A 15952-nucleotide genomic window follows, 5' to 3' on the forward strand; every position below is an offset into this window, starting at 1 on the left:
TTTAGTCTGAAGGTACATATGTATCCGGACAAACTCCCTCCAGACATCCACCAGTGTATCTTGGACAGGCACACTGGCAGTGAGAGAAAGAGGAGGAAGTGATGCAAAAGGAAAGAGCTGTGATGTTGTTTCGTAGATGAAATTAGTTGTAAATTGTATTGAAAACTTTCATGGAGAATTCAATCTAGTCTGAAGGTTTTTATCACCAAAATTCCAAACAATTTGTTCCATTGACTACATTAAAAGGGCAAAACGGATTATAACTGATACAATTTCAGGAGTTATTGGAGCACTGCATTTCTTCTGTTATCTTCTCCTTGCAGGATAAGTGCTAGCTTGTGGTGGCTGGAGGGAACTTTTTTCCCACAAGTCAGTAGTCAGCAGCATCAACTGTCCACCCCAGTCCTTCCTAGACTGGCAGCAAATAGCCTTCAGCTCCTACCAGGAGAGCATCTTTATTTTTATTCACTGCACACAAGGAGACAATGCTTTCTACCTTTATTAGTTTGACAATGATTCTTCTTGCCTCGTCTTTTACCCTTCACTCAACAATACAGGAAGTCTTAATGGTAAAGAAAAAAACAAGATTTATTTGACAAAACTGAAAGGCAAACTTTTTTTTTGGGGAAAAAATATATTGCGTATATAGCTGCTTTTGTGCAAGTTTGAGACTCTTGTAGCAGTGCAGGGTACTTCACTATCTCTCACCCATGGTTTCTTCAGTACATAATAACTATGAAAGTTGTGAGTGTGGGTTTGTAAAATCTCTCCAGCCTTCCAGGTGGCAGCCTGAGCCCTAAGTGCCTTCCACTTAGTGTTTCCCCACCTCATAGACCTCTGAGTTTCCTTTAAGTATCTAACACTCATTTCCTAGGATAGTTACTTAAATGGAGGAGTAAGACTGGAAGGAACACATCTAGCACCCTGAAGTGGTCGAAAGCTGCTCTCTTGGACATGCCTGTAAATGCCTTCCCTCTCCATTCCTCAGCCCTCAACTCTTACTGAGTCCTTAGTCTCAAAGGTGAAAGAAAACAATATAGAGAAAAGGTAAGCTGAATAGCAGAAGGCACATTTTTGCCAAAGATGTGAACTGCAAATCCTGTAAGTCCTGAACATTTTACCCCTTCATTGCAACAGGTGGGGTTTTTTGTGTGTGTGTTTGTTTGTTTGTTTTTAATCTTGTACAGTTTCTCTGTTATTTTCTCTGGCTTTGGAGGTAGTGGGGAGTTAGAGGCAGACAGGCAAGTAGGGGCTGTACAGTTTAAATCTACTTCAACATACTTTCCCATCTTTCCCCAGTCTAAAGTAGAGCTGTGGGTTTTGGTTTTTTTTTTTTTTTGGTTAAGAGGAGATCACCTAAGAAAGCTTTTCTTCCAAAAGTTCATGCACATTTAGTTCAATTTCACTACATTCCCATACAAATATTCTTCTTTCAGGGTGGCAGTCATCCCAATGGACTGAGTAAGTCACTTTCAAAGTGTATTATAATAAAATAAATTAATTCTACGTTAGGTCTTTCCGTACTGTAGGCAATATAGTGGTACATCAGGGTATCCAAGCTTACTTGGGTGCTGGAAGATGTGTAATCATATCTATGTGAAGTTCTGTCCCAGGTGATTAGCTTCACTGAGAAACAGCATCCATCAGCTCAGGTGAACAGGAGTGCAGCAAAATTGCTTCTGGTTCCTGAGCCTACCTGAGGCATGCTGTGCAGTGTCACTTTGGGCAAAGGGAGATGTAACCCCTTAGTTCTGAGAAAGAGTCTCAACTGGTGTTTAGTGAAGTCCTCAATCTCTGAAGATTTGCTCCTTTGCAGTAATTGCTTCATTTCCATAGTGGGGAATGAGGGCATCACCCCAGTGTGAGAATGGCTGATTACACTCAGCCAGCTTAAATTCCAATTTAATTTTACACTCACTACTAATTTGGATCAGCTTCCACAAACGTTCCTCAGTCCCACTGTGAAAAAAATGAGTTTTGTGTTCAAACAAAGCAACTCTATTTCAGACAAAGGAGCCGATGTCTCCATCATATTGATCTTCGTATGGAGTGTGAATGAATCACAGGGAGGAATGAATAGAACAACTCTGTGGAGACAGAGTACAAGACTGCCCTATATTGTATGTACCTGATGAAAATTTAATAAGAACTGACCCTTTGTTCCCACTTTACTAGAATAGGTTTGGAATGGCAAAAAACAAGGCCTCTCAGTCAGGCACCACAAGCATGTGAACACAATTAGCCTGCCTGACATCTCTAACTGGAGCTAGTTAGAAGGCAGACCTTTTGTTAACACTTTGTTCTGAACTGGAAAACAGGTTTGGGGTTTTTGTTTTGTTTTGTTTGTTTGTTTGTTTGGTGGTGTTAGTTGTGGTTTGTTGTTTGTTTGTTTTAGAAAAATTCCATTAGAAGGATACAGAAGTTAAGTCTGAGAACAAGTTTATTTTTGAATCAGACTTGATCCTAGAACATCAAAGCCATAGTGCCCAGATGCCTACCTACATGGCAAGGAAACTGGAAGGCCAGTGAACTCTGGGAACCTCAGTGCTCCTAGACCATCTGCTGGTCTGTGGGAACCTACGTCCTACCTCTCACCAGATATCTCCCCAGATGCCAGCTCAATAAGACACAGCCTGGGTGACCCAGGACTGACCATACAGAATCCCAGACACTTCAGAAACCCTGCAGGGGAGCTGGCAGAAAGGCAGGACACAACTGTCTCCCAGTCTCATGGGAATTTTTGTAGGCTATTGTTCTGGTTTTGGCTGGGATAGAGTTAATTTTCTTAACAGTACCTGATATAGTGCTATGTTTTGGTTTCGTGACAAAACCACTGCTGGTAACACAGGAATGTTTTAGTTATTGCTGAGCAGTGCTTACACAGAGTCAAGGCCTTTTCTGCTTTTCACACCACCCCACCAGTGAGGAGGCTGGGGGTGCACAAGAAACTATAGGGGACACAGCCAGGACAGCTGATCCCAACTGACCAAAGGGATATTCCATGCCATATAATATAATGCTCAGTATATGGAGCTGTGGGAAGAAGAAAGGAGTGACAGTGTTTGTCTTCTCAAGTAACCATTATGTGTGATGAAGCCAGGCTTTCCTGGAGATGGCTGGACACCTGGCTGCCCATGGGCAGTGGTGAATGAATTCCCTATTTTGCTTTGCTTGCATGCATTTTTTTTGCTTGATCTGTCAAACTGTCTTTATCTCAACCCACGAGTTTTCCTACTTTTGTCTTTCTGATTTCCTTCCCATAGAATCATTTACTTTGGAAAAGACCTTTAAGATCACCAAGTCCAACCATTAACCTAAGACTGCCAAGTCCACCACTAAACCATGTCCCTAAGAACCTCATCTACACATCTTTTAAACACCTCCAGGGATAGTGACTTAACCACTTCCCTGGGCAGCCTGTTCCAATGCCTGACAACCCTTTCCATGAAGAAATTTTTCGTAATATCCAATCTAAACCTCCCCTGGTGCAACTTGAGGGCACTTCTTCTTGTTCTGTCACTTGTTACTTGGGAAAGGAGACCGACACCCTCCATGATACAACCTCCTTTCAGGTAGTTGTAGAGAACAATAAGGTCTCCCCACAACCTCCTTTTCTTCAGGGTAAACAACATCAGATCTCTCAGCCTCTCCTCATAAGAATTGTGTTCCAGACCCTTCACCAGATTTTTGCCCTTCTCTGAACTCTCTCCATCACCTCAATGTCTTTCTTGCAGTGAGGGGCCCAAAACTGAACACAGTGTTTGAAGTGCAGTCCATCCCACTGGGGGAGAATGAGCGAGCAGCTATGTGCAGCTGAGCTGCCCACCAGTGTTAAACCATGACATCTAAGAAAATAAGAAAGCGACTGTTCAGCAAATGGACAGGTTAGATAAGACAGGAGTGGATTTTGAAGCATAAAATATAGATAACTGTGCTTACTGGACACCCAATACTTTTTCTGCAGGTGATTTGGCAGAATGATGTAACTAATTCCAGTGAAGCGAAGCCCACCATAGTTTAGGAATTATGGGGATAGAAAACAGCTTATCCTCATCAAGCTAAAGTGGGCAAACTACAGGGAGGACAAGTATACCTTAACTGCCCTGGAAATTAAGGCAGCTCCCTGACTGCAATTGGGACTCATTAAGTAACATTTATTTGCTTTTATTTTTTTGTTTTGTTTTGTTTTCTTAAGGCTGAGGTTAAAATGTCAGCTATATTGCATTCGTATAATAGTATGGGCTAGGGCATGAGGCAAGGAGATCTCAGCTGTTCCTTGCAAATCACAAAACCACAGGTTTCCTCAGGACTTTCCTCCTCCCCAACTTGGCTCTGTCACCTGGGGAGTCTTAACAGGAAGGTAAGTGGATCTCTGTCTTCTTACTTACAGAAAAAGGGCATTTGAACCACATTAAGAGGGAAGCGATCACCAACTAGTAGAAATGAAGAGAGCAGTCTTCCAAACAGCTCCAGAACCAAAAGCCCCAAAGAAAGCTACAGGCACCTGGCTCCCCTGCAGCTCAGTCTGTGTTGGTGCTGCAGGCATTTCATGATGCTTGTGGGCTATTGGGTTATGTGACAGCTACTCCCCACACCTGCAGTTCAACATATCTCTCTAACTCAGCAGCTGTATGAGCATTAAAATTGCTGCAATTCTTCTGGCTTATGCAGTATTAACACAGTGGTTCTATTTTTTTTTTTTTTTCCCTAAATTAGTCTCAAAGCTTATCTACCCAGCTAACAGGCTACTAAATTATGACATTAACAAATTGTCCTCCTACCACTCCTAGAATCAGCATTATCCACGAATTGGGCAATGGCTTTTGCACAGCTGCCTTCTGTGTGTGCATGCCAGGTTGTGCAAAAGCAGATTCCCCAGCGCAGCCGGAGGCCCAGGAGATGGCACTCTTTCATAGCTCTTGTACACACCTGGTTGCTACTACTGCTGATAATACAGCAGTCAGAGTAAATAACTTTCCTTCAGAAGTGATAATTTTCTGGTAAAATGATCAGCAAACAGAATTCTCTGAGTTCAGAAGTCTTAGTGGAAAAATACCAGATGAGTCTGAAGCTTTACTTTCTGATGCCAGCATATGAGGACTTTTCCCTGACTGACTGAATCAATTCCTTTACTAACTAGTGGTGTAGAAATAGCTTTTTTCTTTATTGGCAAATAATTTCCTCAGCTGCTAGTTTCATTCCAATACCCAAGGTTGGCTGTTACAAAAATATTCCTGCAGATAAAAGCAAAATGTAATACTTGGACTGCCACATAAGACACACCAGGAGAGATAAATAAAAATATATGTTGTCTGATTCCCATGTGCACCATTACGTGGAGCTTAGAGGGATTTAACCAGCTAATCCCCATGTTGGTTTTGTTATCATGCCATTACAGGGAGTGTGTTCAGGTAAGGCTGCCACAACAGAAGATGAGGAGGCATTCTCTGAAGGTGAGGAAGAGAGAACAGGAGCCAACCTTCTGTCCACAGGTAAGCAGGGAATTTGGGGACCAGGGGAACAAGTCCATACCTCTATCTTACTTATCTGTGCTGGTCTGGGGTATGGGTGATGCTGGGAAGAGAGACTCCTGCTGTGGTTTCAGGTAGGGTGACAGAAAATGGTATTTGTTTGGTTTGATTACTCAGAGGGTAGATGCTTGGTTTGCTAGGCCGCAGCATCCCTGCCAGCACAGCTCAGGCACCAGGCACACACCCTTCAATTTTGGGGCCAAGCACTGCAGATCTGTGTTGAAAAACTTGGTCTGGGTGTGCATGAGATCTGTCCTGTTGACCAAGGGCAGAGGCAGCTCAGGAAGGGACAGCTGGTTACACCACCCCACCTTGGTGTCTGTGGTGAGGACAGATCCTGTACATACAGCACAAGCACTGGCCTTTGTGCTTTTCAAAAGGTTTTGCCCACCTAAACCCATCAATGGCTTCTGCAAAAGCCCAGAAAACTGCCAGAACTGTGTGAGAAGCCACAGCTGAACTCACCATTCAGGGCCTGTGACCTCCCCCCACCACCACCCCTCAAGGCAGCTTGTCTGAGAAAACCAGCACACCATATAGTTGGGAGCAGTTATCCCAAATATGCACAGTGCTACAGAACAAAAGAAAACCAAACTGATCCTCCCTCCGCAGTGCTTGTGTCAATATAGAAATGAACATGATTTCTCCTTTGCTAATTGCAAATACTGGGCACAGTCTTAATAAAACCATCTGCATCTGTTACTTAATTAGACCACAGGTTTTCAAATGGAGGAAAAATAATTCACTGAGAAACAAATCTTTCCTTTGGGCCAGTTTCCTGTCTTTCAATCTTGTATGCTGTTGAGTGTTATAAAAGAGTTAGTTGTCATACTCTCTCTAGCCTCTGAACCTACTAAAATCATCCATTAAAGATAAATGTTAGATGTATTCTTTGCCCCTGTCTGCCCTTAACACAGTCATATGCAGTGTCTGCCCATGCCCTCTTTTGAAACAGAAGATGGTGGTAGAAGGTGATGGCTGGAAAATTAATTATGTGGTACAACCCTAACTCAAATTGAGTGATACAACACTTTTCTTTTTTGTTTTTAATAAATCACAGTATCATAGTATGTTTGGGATTGGAAGGGACCTCAAAAGATCATCTAGCCCAATCCCCAAAATCTTTGTTTTAGTGTGAATTTCTGAAGAAAGCTCAAAATTAAAAGATTTTTGAGGATACAAGCAGAATTCCTGACTTACACGGATTGATTTTTCCCAATTCAGCAGCAGAGGAGACATAAGCTACCAAGAATATGTTTGCAATACAATCAAACCTTATTGCTGCGCACATTGTATGTAATACTGCATTACAAGAGTGCTTTCTTAGACCTTGCCAACTTTTTCCAAGGCCACAGGAACTGAAACAGCCTCATTGCTTCCGAATTTGTGAATAAAAAATAAAAAGATAGCTGCCTTTTATTTTAGCCCCAGGATTTTTCAGTGGGCTGACACAGTTGTCAGCCCACTGTGTGTACATTTAAGAATCAGATGTTTTAACACCAGCAGAGATGGGCAGGGACTGTAACAGGTCAACAAACACATACCTTTGAGCATGTAATTAGGATATTGTGTAACAAAGGATCCTCAAGAAGGCAGGTACTAGGTCATTGTGGGTGGGACCTCTCTTCTTTGTCAATGAATGTAAGTCTACCTTTTGGGAAGTAAGTTTACCATCCATCTCTTTGGTTGCTGTCATAGCTCAGAAGTACCAGAGATACCTCTTGGGCTGTACAATCATTACCCTGTACAATCATTGCCAGTTCTGTAGTGCAAATCATGGGATCACAGGCTAGAACGGGTTGAGAGGACCTTTGTAGGCCACCTAGTCCAGCCTCTCACCCAAAACAGGTCCAGCTAGGGTAGGTTCCACAGAATCACAGAATGTTAGGGATTGGAAGGAACCTCGAAAGATCATCTAGTCCAATCCCCCTGCCAGAGCAGGAATGCCTAGATGAGGTTACACAGGAATGTGTCCAGGCAGGTTTTGAATGTCTCCAGAGGAGACTCCACAACCCCACTGGGCAGCCTGTTCCAGTGCTCTGTCACCCTCACTGAGAAGAAATATTTCTTCTCAAATTTAAATGGAACCTCCTGTGTTCCAGTTTATACCTATTGCCCCTTTACCTGTCATTGGTTGTCACAGAGAAGAGCCTGGCTCCATCCTCATGACACTCACCCTTTATATATTTATAAACATTAATGAGGTCACCCCTCAGTCTCCTCTTCTCCCAGCTAAAGAGACCCAGCTCCCTCAGCCTTTCCTCATAAGGGAGGTGGATGCTCCACTCCCTTAATCATCTTTATGGCTCTGCATGGACATGCCCAGTTGCATTTGTGTATCTCCAAGGGTGGAAATCCCATAACATCTCTAGGCTCCTATTCTGAGTTTTTCCCTCATTCCAGCTTGTATCCATCATCTTTCATCCCATTAATGTTTATCTCTAAAAAGATTTTGAACATCTTCTTTATGGGCTTCCATCAGGGAGTTGTGAGATCTCCCCTGAGCCTTTTCTTCTTAAGACTGGGCAGACCCAGCCTTCTCAGCTTCTCCTTCTGTGCCCATAAACCATATAAACCTTTTGTAAAATTTCATTAGCAGTTCCTTGTCTCTGGACCTACTGGTTTTCTTATCTTCATTCCCGATTCACTCCCCAACATTTCTTACAGAACACCTTGCTCTGATTAATCACAAACTGCAAAACAAATGTACTTTAAAAAGTAGTTATTACAATTTGAGCACAAATGCAGGCAGCCTGGGAATGGCAATACAATGGCAGTAGTAATGTGATTGTCCTGGTTTTGTTTAAAACAAGACCAGTTCTCTTTCTGTGAATTTTCCTTTCAGCTAAGTTCTTCTAAGTAACTGCACTTTTCTGAATTTGTCTGCATGTTTTTTCAGACACTGTTCATTCTGGAGCTGATAATGGCAGCAACAGTATGCAGAAGAGGCCTAGGTTTAGATTTATTGCTGTGACAGCCAAAGTTACTGATAAATTTTGCACATCCTGTAAGTGAGAGTTGCGTATTTGCAAGGAGAGGTGGACAGGTGACTAAAACTGACCAAGTGTTCCATCCCATACACATCATACACCCTATAAAAGTGGGAGATCATGAGGATCTTGCTCTCTTTGATCATGGCTGACATCTGAAGAGGACCCTGACAGTTCTGCTCGTGAGCCTAGGCCTAGTTCCAAGCCCTGCACCCTTGAATCCAGTTCCAGTTTATTGCGGAGTCCAGCTCAGGGCTTCCGGGTACTTGCCCTGTAGCCACTGGAGCAATGCCATAGAATTCAAGATTGGTTTTGTATATTATGTATTATTTTCTCTATTTATTAGTTGTATTAGTAAAGTATTTTTTAACTTTCCAACTTGTAAGCCTCCCTCTCTTTTCCTTTTATTACCTTTCCTTAGTGTGGAGGGCAAAAGGTTAACAGAGGGCACCTGCCACAGTTTATTGTTGCCCTGCAGTAAACGGTGACAGTGATCAGGGAATCCAGCCCTGTGTAGCCAAACTGTTAAAAATCTACTGGAAGTCGCTGCAGTTTTGGTATTATTTCTCTTAATAAAGCATCTAATTAAAAAACTATTAAACATGCATCCATTAATAATTTGAGTCCCTTAGATCATTTCTGCTAAAATTAACATTTCAGTTGCATCAAGGATCTTTTAATGAACCACCACTAACAGGAATATCTTTCTAATTAACTCAGTGTCTTTAAAACAACAAGGCAATTTCTGGAGTAGTTTGCTCTTATCCCTGCCTCAATTATGCTCGAAACTCTGAGATTTCATAAGAATGGTCATGCCTATTAGAAAATAAAAAAAAAAAGTCAGAAATTAAAAGAAAAATCATATTAAAACTCACTCAACTTTAATACTTTGCTGTTGTTTCTGAAATAATATGTGCTATTCGTGGGAGCAAAAGTTTTAGATAAAAATGAAAGGGATTCAGCCCAAGTTTGAAACTTATGCTTTGCCAGAAGAGCATCCAGCTAGGGAGGGCTCAAGAGGCTGTAGAATCTTAGGTTTTGGCCAGTAAAAAGGCAAGAAAAGGTGAAAGGTATACCCCTTTCTCTGAAGGACCACCAGGCATCTTCATTTTCCTCTGCAGCCTTTCTTTGGGATTCAGGCTGTTCATCACAGCATGGATGTCCCAGTATTGTAGGGTTTTTTTTAGATACAAAGACCTTGCATCAGGGAGGCATCCTCACGCAAGCACGGTGCTTAAACACACATTTTCCCCTTTCTCAAGCTGGTAGAATGGCTGCATTGCTCTTAACAAGAGGCTTTGGGAGCCTCTTCTGCTGCTCAACCTTTCCCTTCACAGCAGGGATGGACGGGCAGGCCACTCACTGGTGATGTGAGTGTCTGTGAGAAGCCCGTCCTGCTCTGCTTAGCTGACAGCATGCTAATGGGCTGGGATACTGAGGGATCTGCAGGGCCTGATGCAACCCCCAGGTGCTTCACCAGTTTAGATGAAAGGGAAATCTACCCATAATAGCAGTTTTGAGATCGCTCTTGGAAAACTCTCAGTCTTGGACTGAGACTTCAGACATGGTCCATTCCATGTCCTTTCTGGAACAGAGCTCAGCCTCATTTTGTGTCCGGATGTGCTTCTAGACTAAGACTAATTCACCAGGCTGATGATTGTAAAGTTTTAAAATTAGAGATTTAAATGAAGAATTAGGCAATGTTCAGGCAAAGAAAGAAATGGAAGCTGGCATGGAGATTTATTTTCCCACCACTACTTAATTTAAATGGAGTCGTAAGAGTTTTCTTTGAAATGAAATGGCTGTTAACAATCCTCAGCATCTCATTCCATTCTCTAGCAGGGCATTACCATTTTCAGCTTAACACCTTGATGCTTTGATCTTGAAAATATATAACTTGAGGGTTTTATACCCTCAAAGACATTTAGTCATATAAACAGAAGATTACATTGGCATTATTGATCACTTGAGCCCTAGTTTGAGTGTAATTAATAAACCCTTGAAATGACGTGTACCTCCTTTGATATCCCTTCTTTCACAGACAGGGTTTAGCTGATGCTGTGGCAGCCATGGGTCACTTGATTATGAAATCCAAGAAGATTAGCATACCGTTTCCCCACTAGCTCACACAGACAGACCCCTTCAGAGAAGAAAGAAGTCAGAAATGAAGACAGTCTAATAAAAATTCCTACTGGCACTTCTTGAATATTGCATGCATTACAGCTAGATGAAGCCTATTTCCATACAATCACCTAGTTCTTTTCAAGTTTCTTTTCAAAATCACTACAACCAATTCTTTTGTAATTCAAGGTCTGCCTATGAGCGGTCTTCCTAAAACTGCTCATCCATTATCCAAAAACGTTTAAAGGCCTGCATCTGAAAAAAAATCACTGAAATTCACAGCTTCATTTGTCTCAGAGTTTTTATCACTGCTTGGAGAGTAAGATTTTAAGGACAGAAGCTTTGTGTTTGAAGGACACATTCTAAAAGACTATCAAATACATACGTGAAAGGTGCCTCTTTTATAATTTGCTTTGTGAGTCCCAAGGGATTTACACATTTTACATGGAATAGATGACATTTTTCATACAGTTAAAATCCGTTTGTAAGCAAATGCATCAAAATATTAGACCAGCTGACTTATATGTAATGAAAAAGAGAAATAGAAAACATCCAAGCAGTTAAGGACCATGGCTGAAAGTAGAAAAAAAAAGTTATCACAGTGCACACCAGTGTCCCTATTCCATATATCCTCCTTCCCACCTGGTTTGGTACAGCTTTTTCACAGGAAAACAAATCAAAGCAACAAAGAAAGCACAAGGAAATACACAAGTAGGAAAAATCCTTGGATGCTTTGGGAAAACTCTTTCTGTTTCTGCCAGTTCCTATATGAGTGTGAGCCACCCTAATGGTTTATTTTGCTGTGTTTTTCTGCTTAAAATGAGAATATGTGCTTGAAAATTAAGAGCAAGCCACCTCCTTGAAGCCTGTCTGCCTGCGCTCAGGTCCCTGAGAACTAGACAGCCCAATCAGTCATTGATGTTTCAGGTCAACCATAACTCTTTGACCGCCACTTGTAAAGCTGCTGGCAAGCACCACTGCTGCCTGTGGAGCACAACTGAGCTGGTCTTGCTCTAGAACCTCTGATTTTATTAGCAGTCAAAGACAGTCTGAGCAAGCAGAAAAGTCCCCGTGACTGAATAATGGAGACTTTCACAGACAGTACCGCAGATAGATGTAACTGTAGTGGAAAAGTCATTGCCTAACCATGGAGTGGAGTACTGCCAAGGAATGGTGTAACTTACCTGTCAAATGCAACAGGTGTTCTGGCATAGGATCGCCTGAAAACAGTGTATTTGTACGATTACCACCCATCAGCAGAGCTGTTGCAGTTCCTAGGCTTACTTTTAAGCCACCTTGATTGTCTGAAAAAAATTGAATTACTTAACCCACTTTCACAGAACTTTAAGCCAATGTTTTTTTCTCCTCCAGAAGTGGGGGGCCCAGCACCCACATGTTTGGTAAAGACAAAGTTGCCACAGAGTTTAAAAGGACCTCTTACACCATTTACTTGCTGTGTCACAATTAGGAAACAACTGCATGGAAAGAAACAAAGGAAAAGCAATTTTCTGCATGACCAAGCAAGACAGTTCTAGGAAATACTGATCCTGTTCATTTTCAATAAAAAGTGGCAAAGCATTTAAATATATGGGAAAAAGGAAAAATAGTTCAGACATTTTCCATCATTTTACAATTAAACTTAAGGTTCTACTCTACAACATAAACTACCAGTTCTTTGCAAATAACTGTACTTCAAGAATATTAGAACTAGCTGCCGAGAAAATAATTTTAAAGCCATGGCAGAATTTCCTCATCTGTTGTGTGGGCTTGGCATTTACCTAGCTTTCATCCAAGACCTATGAGCCCCCTCTGACATGTGATGTTTATCTTAATCTTATGTTAGGAAATAGACTGCCTTAGTTTATTGAATTACTTGGTATATTGCTTCTTATAGAACTTCTTTAGAAACTGCTTATATAGAATTTGCTTAACATAAAAAAAGTTTGCTTAGAATAACTTCTGCAAGCTGTGAACTTTTGAACTTTCTGCCTTGTAAAGGAAAAAAAAGGTCTTCAATATAAGGGGAGCTGTGTCCCTGAAGAGTAGAGGAAGGAAGTAAAGGAACAGGATGGTGTCTAAAAAAGACAAAACAGAAGAATGTTTTGGTTTGCTAAGAACTTATTTTTTTCCAGCTGCAGGTGCAAAAGTGCAACTGAAGGTCAGGACTTTGATTGATGGCCCACATGATGAAAATTGGGAGATCCAATGAAGAATGGGGAGACCCCAAACTCTAATTTTGCAGTTGGCTCAGAGTGACACACAGTCGATGGGAGGCTTGGACTGTGAGAGTAAAACTGTCCAAGATATTTTGCCAAAGTCCCTCTTCAGGAGGCACCCAGCTCAAACTGCTCTATGCTATACCTTGCAAATAAATTATTTTTTTTGAAGGAATTTCTGGAATCCATGCCTGAGTCTCTGTACTGGGAAACCTATAGAAAAGAAACTTCCTTAGCATCTTTCAAACACCACTAATAAAATTGATGAAATTGATGGGTTTTTTTGCTAAGGGTGCACCAAATAAATGGAACACATCTGTCCTGTGTTCTGTCTGGACAGGGAAGACATGTTTGATGACACTGGTGTCTCGCTGTGTGAATTAAGTTTAACCAGCCTGGCTTGTGATTAGGTTTTTCATTTTTATGGCTTTCTTAAAAATGAACTCTGAAGATTGATGTGTGATACCCATCTCACTGAAAAGTGTACAAATACAACCAATTAGCTGGGCTGTCAAAGCCAAAGTTTTATGATTAAGATTCAAGAGAGTTCTTATTCACTTCTAATAAAACTATGTACCTCAGGCTATATTTAATTACCAGACCCTTTGGCTCCCACTGCAGTCAGAGTTGATGCTTCTCAATTATCTGATCTATATTTCCTTTCAGCTCTTGTGGAAGACAAGTTTTTACCATCTCCACTTGCAAAGTCCATCCCCTGAGAAACAGCATCTAAGGTGAATATGACATTTTCATGTATTCTCCTTGGAGCACTTTCCATTGATTTCTCCAGGAAGACGATCTGACCTACCAAACTGGGGTTTTCCAGAATTCTTCAATGCCATCATCAGCAGTCTGATTGTCATGTAAGCAGTGAAATGCTATTGTCACATCCCAATATGTTTAATTTTAAAGAGGTTGTTATGGACACAGTTTGAAGCATGCATGAGGAAACATTTCTAACATGAGGTTTGCAGCTTCAAGCAGTCCCACTCACATCATCTCAGGCCGCAGCCACCCACGCTGGGGCAAGGACAACAGGGGAGGTTACCCAGAGAGGTGGTAGATGCCCCATCACTGGAGACATTCCAGGCCAGGCTGGACGGGGCTCTGAGCAACCTGATCTAGTTGAAGATGTCCCTGCTCATTGCAGGAGGGTTGGACTAGATGACCTTTGAAGGTCCCTTCCAACCCAAACTCTTCTATGATTCTAAGAAGTGGTTTAGCACAGGCTGGAAGGAGATGGACAGTGGACCCTGCAGAGAGCACAGAGGAGAGAGAGGAGATGTGGGGATGATTATGATGTCCGCCAGAAAATGATCTTTTCAATACCTCTAGCAGACTCCAGCCTCAGAGGCAGTGGAAGGAGCCAGGGAAAGCTCTGATATGAGTAGGCTGACACAAATGCAGTGAACTGTGTGATGGTGTCTTAAACAGCAGTATCCAGTGCAGACCCCCAGGCTTCCAGCAAAGCAGCCTTTAAATTTGCCAAGATTAGCAGATCTGGGTGCACATTATCCCCCTGCTCTAAAGCAGTCAGAGGCCTGATGGCATCCAGCTTTCTCACAGAGGGAGAATTTCACCTGTCCTGTGTAGGGGGAGCCCCTGTGATGCTGAGCATCCCAGAAATGTAGGGATGCAGAGCTTCCCAACACGGGGCACAGGCTGCAGCTCACTCTGCAGCCCTGGCTGGGTATTTCACAGCTTCTCCAAAGTGGGCAGATGGGGCTGTGTGTGCGCTTCTGGTTCTCCTCTCACTCTCAGCTGCTGGTGTATTATAATAGCCCTATTTCTGCAAATTACCTTTAGGCCCAGAGAATCTTTTTCCTAGATGAATCAAATGTTTCCAGGTTGACCAGTCCTTTCCTACACCTGCCCTGGCAATACCAATATTCACCTATAAGCCCTCAAAAAATGCAGTGAATCTGAGTGTCTAAAATTGAATTTTAAAATTGAATGTTCGGAACATCTTGCCTATAGCTGTCATTAGCCACCTCATCATGGTACATTAAAGAATATTCCTTCATCTGTTCCTTATATGAATAGTACTGATGAAGTTTAATGCCCTTTCTACACTAAGAACCCTGCTTTTGTGTGTGCTGTTAGACTGTGTCCTTTCTGTGGCTTTAGATCTTGTGAAACTAAACTCCTGTCAAACTTCTCAAAGACATAACAGAAGCCAGGACACTCTTGGTTCTCTCTCCTCTGGTATGGATGAGGTGACAATGGGAAGTGCACATTGCAGAAGACTGGCTGAGATAAAATTTCTCTGTTTATCTGCCAAGCGTTGCAGCATCCCGTGAGCTGGGCATGTGCAGGGTCTACTCTGTTGTTCTTGCTGTGTCTACACAAACATGTAAGCTCAATTTTACATTGTCACTGGCAAATGGTGTAAGGCTAAGCATATGTATATGTAAACACACATACATTCCTTTATTTATTTTTTCTTTGTTCATGCATCACACAGTTTCTTCTCCAGCAAGAATTTTATTTCTTTGTCTCAGACTGTGAGATATATAAGGATATATGTAGATTTAGATTATTTTTTGCAGAGCAGCTTTCTGTGGAGGTAATTATGACCTACATATGTTCCTTCACTCCTATTTGTGGCAAACCTGACCTTTTTCCTTAGTGCAAGGTGTGGAAATTATCAGTTGTTTTGATTATACTTCAAACTCCAACTCTAAGTCAAAGGCTTCTGTGTGAACAGAGAACTGAACCTTGCACTGTGAAAGCAGAAGACAAAAGAAACAAGGCGCAAGCACTAACAAATGAATCAATTAGCCAACAGCACACACCACCAAGGTGAGACAGTAGCATGTACTGACTAGAATGAGATATGAACATCTGATAGTAACCTCTTCTTTTGTCTCTTCCATGTACTTTCTGTGAGGCCTTTCACAGATTAATTATTAGTACAATACAATTAATACCCTCAGCATTTCCCATGTCTAGGTCCTGCTGTGGTTTCCTCTTTGCTCTCAGGCTTTAGGTGCATGGGCTGCCGAACGCAACTCCAACCTGCATGTGGATGTGCAGAGTCCTTCTCCTGAAGAGCTCAGTTTCTCATTTTCTTGCAACAAACAAGATCATAGAG

Source organism: Columba livia, chromosome 1 (genome assembly GCF_036013475.1).
Source record: "Columba livia isolate bColLiv1 breed racing homer chromosome 1, bColLiv1.pat.W.v2, whole genome shotgun sequence".
Lineage (NCBI taxonomy): Eukaryota > Metazoa > Chordata > Aves > Columbiformes > Columbidae > Columba > Columba livia.